The sequence below is a fragment of the Schistocerca nitens genome, chromosome 3 (genome assembly GCF_023898315.1).
Source record: "Schistocerca nitens isolate TAMUIC-IGC-003100 chromosome 3, iqSchNite1.1, whole genome shotgun sequence".
In the NCBI taxonomy this organism is placed as follows: domain Eukaryota; kingdom Metazoa; phylum Arthropoda; class Insecta; order Orthoptera; family Acrididae; genus Schistocerca; species Schistocerca nitens.
Window position 1 is genome coordinate 294,480,606 of NC_064616.1, and position 3,841 is coordinate 294,484,446.

The 3,841-nt window shown below is 42.8% G+C and overlaps 1 pseudogene; it reads right to left on the reverse strand.

Annotated features, from left to right (window-relative positions):
* Positions 1-2,996: 2,996 nt before the first annotated feature.
* LOC126249864 (5S ribosomal RNA) lies at positions 2,997-3,114 on the reverse strand (annotated as a pseudogene).
* Positions 3,115-3,841: the final 727 nt, after the last annotated feature.

Here is a 3,841-nt window from a genome sequence, read left to right on the forward strand (position 1 = left end):
ACTCCAATTTTTCATATGTTTCATCACGTATATCTTGTAACCCCCCCACTTCATTGTAGTCTATTTTAAGCAGGTTACCTATATGTACAAGCTGAGAAAATTTGAAGGTTCTGGCTTAACCTGTCAGGGAGGTATATGTTCCTAAAACTATAAATAACGTTTGTAGAAAAATAGATTTCAATTTCACTTTGTTAAATTTTTCAATTATCGCTGATATATATGGATGTTTAAGACCTTCCTGCACCATAATCAGGGTCTTCCACACCTTCACTTCCTCTTTTCTGTGATTTTGTCAACTGCCTGTGAATCTGAATTTGGGATGTATTTGTCAGTGCTGCATCAGCCCGATGGACCTGCTCCTTGTCCAGGACTATCAGTTTTATAATGTGTGCATCCCTGGATTCATTCCTAAAAGTATTAATACCTTCACTTTTCCTTTTTTACCATCATTATAACAGAATACAGCATCATACGTTACTACCTGAACAGTTTTAGCACCACAAAATGTAGTTTTGGTGTATTGCAGCCAAATTTGACTGTTAAAATTTTCATCGTACTTACGTGTAGATGCATGTAAACTTTTTCTAAAAGCGTCGGATGCACAATATCTCTGTACACAGGTTTTACTTTATTTAAAACTGCATAGGATGAGCTATTTTTATGGTCGTATGTTTCACCAGCCTCCTTACATTTCCAATATTTGCTCTACGTGTCATTGCATTTGGGGCAAAACATACGTTGTGGATGCTCATTGGTAGATACCTTATGGAAAAACGTTGCCCAGACTACTCTATTCATAGAAACTACCCTTGTAGTGTTTCTCGGACTGCTTTTCTAAAATGAACTTGCGGAGTGTTTATTTCCTTGCAAAAAAGACAACCAGAACATCTTTCCGTCTTCTAATTTTTGCCCCTTTTTTTTCATTTTATCAGCTCTCTCAGTCTACTACCTAAACGTTTCTTTACGTGTCCCACACTTCAATTTTGTTATCTTGCAGTCTTTACCCTATGCATTTGCTTCACATACTGCTTTGAAAGCCTTACAATTGCCATCCCCTAAGTAACTGCTATACCTTATATTGTGTTTCATGACAGATCTTTCATACATTTTTATTGTAGCTTTAACTTCCATGCTTCCACTAGCCCCACTGTGATTCTTGTTGCGTGATTCTTTGTGGCTTTGCTTATTTTGACATACCGGGTGATCAAAAAGTCAGTATAAATTTGAAAACTTAATAAACCACGGAATAATGTAGATAGAGAGGTAAAAATTGACACACATTCTTGGAATAACATTGGGTTTTATTAGAATCACCCCATATTGCTAGACGCGTGAAAGTTCTCTTGCGCGCGTCGTTTGGTGATGATCGTGTGCTCAGCCGCCACTTTCGTCATGCTTGGCCTCCTAGGTTACCAGACCTCAGTCCGTGCGATTATTGGCTTTGGCCTTTGGGGTTACCTGAAGTCGCGAGTGTATCGTGATCGACCGACATCTCTAGGGATGCTGAAAGACAACATCCGACGCCAATGCCTCACCATAACGCCGGACATGCTTTACAGTGCTGTTAACAACATTATTCCTCGACTACAGCTATTGTTGAGGAATGATGGTGGACATATTGAGCATTTCCTGTAAAGAACATCATCTTTGCTTTGTCTTACTTTGTTATGCTAATTATTGCTATTCTGGTCAGATGAAGCGCCATCTGTCGGACATTTTTTGAACATTTTTATTTTTTGGTTCTAATAAAACATGTCATTCCAAGCATGGGTGTAAATTTGTACCTCTCTATCTACATTATTCCGTGATTTATTCAGTTTTCAAATTTATACTGACTTTTTGATCACCAGGTATATCCCTGCAATTCGTGTGATACACGGCATGGTGCTGAGGCCATAAAACCCGGATTATGGAGTAACGGACCTGTTAAAGACGTTTATCTCCCGTTGAGATATTTGCACGTCAGCTGTTTCCCGGTGAATACCTGTACAGGTATTTTAAAATTATAGGTTCTTTTACTGAAATACAGGTAAGCACAATTTTTGTTTATTATTTTTAGTATTTTGACGTAGTCAAGTTTGTGGAGAGAGACACTGTGAGAAAAAGAACGTGTACTAACATCATTTCACGCACAACTTTGGCAGAATCTCTATCTACATTATTCCGTGATTTATTCAGTTTTCAAATTTATACTGACTTTTTGATCACTCGGTACATTGCACAGGTAGTACTTTCCCATTTCAACACTGATTATAGGTGGAATACCACGAAGAGAAGTGTGTCCTCTCTTATCCATGAACCATCTACTGACACAGTAAGATCTGTACTTCCTTCATTATACTGAGCAGTTCCCAAGGTAGTTTTTGACATACTATGGGTACATGCAACTGCAAGAGCTGTATACAATTCTGAATTTATGTCGGTTGGTTGATTTGCGGGAGGGGACCAAACAGCGAGGTCATCCGTCCGCCGCGCGTGGTAGCCGTACGGTCTCAGGCGTCTTGTCACGGTTTGTGCGGCTCCTCCCGTCGGAGGTTCGAGTCCTCCCTCTGGCATGAGTGTGTGCGTGTGTTATCCTTAGTTTAAGTTAGTTTAATTAGTGTGTAAGCCTAGCGACCTCTGACCTCAGCAGTTTGGCCCATAGTCCTTACCACAAATTTCCAAATTTTCATCCGTCACATCGTATTAGGGAAGGATGGGGGAGGAAGTTGGCCCTGCCCTTTCAAAGGAACCATCCCGGCATTGGCTGAAGCGATTTTGGGAAATCACTAAAAAAAAAAAAAAACCTTAACTCCTCCCGAACAGGCCATGGAGGCCCAACGGTACCGACCGGCCGCCGTGTCATCCTCAGCCCATAGACATCACTGGATGCGGATATGGAGGGACATGTGGTCAGCACACCGCTCTGCCGGCCGTTGTCAGTTTCCGCGACCGGAGCCGCTACTTCTCAATCAAGTAGCTCCTGTTTGCCTCACAAGGGCTGAGTGCACCCCTCTTGCCAACAGCGCCCGGCAGACCGGATGGTAACCCATCCTAGTGCTAGCCCAGCCCGACAGCGCTTAACTTCGGTGATCTGACGGGAACCGGTGTTAGTACTACGGCAAGGCCGTTGACTTTGGGAAATCATGGAAAAACGTAAATCAGGATGGCCGGACGTGAGTCTGAACCGTCGTCCTCCCGAATGCGAGTCTGATGTGCTAAGCACTGCGCCACCTCGCTCGGTGAATTTATGTCATGAAATCGCTGCGCAGGAGGAGGCATGTTCAGTGCACCTGTCAGCATAGCACCAGCTGCTCGCCCCTTACCTAATACTCTCAAAGCATAATCAAGCCTTAGATTTGTCTCATAGTTTCCCCTGTATGCCTTTAACTCTTTCACGCCGGCGCCGTGATTGTTGCGTCGTGCGCTGCGGACGAGCGCCAGCCCTACGGCGCATTTTTCGCGCTCCCCGCTGCGCTACTCTGTCCTGCTTTCACACTCTTAGTGTTATCGCAATTATTGGATTTTATACTATATATTTATTCGGGAAAATATTTATGCAAATTACATGTTTTTGATATTGGCTGTGTCTGTGCACAGATTCAACTCTGGGGATGTCAATGGAACAGCTGGAGTTGCACGTGTACCTGATGTAGAAGTAGCTACAATAGGTGTTTCATGTTCATCGTCAGATTCGGACGATGATTCCCTTTTATCTTCAGAGTCACTACCTATTATGAGAGAAAGAGCTTCGCCCACAGTATATCGCTTATCTGCCATATCACTTCTAGTAGAAACTGAGGCTAATAACACTACACTTCAGATTAGAAACAAGGCGGGAAATCAGCAGTGCAACTCAAGC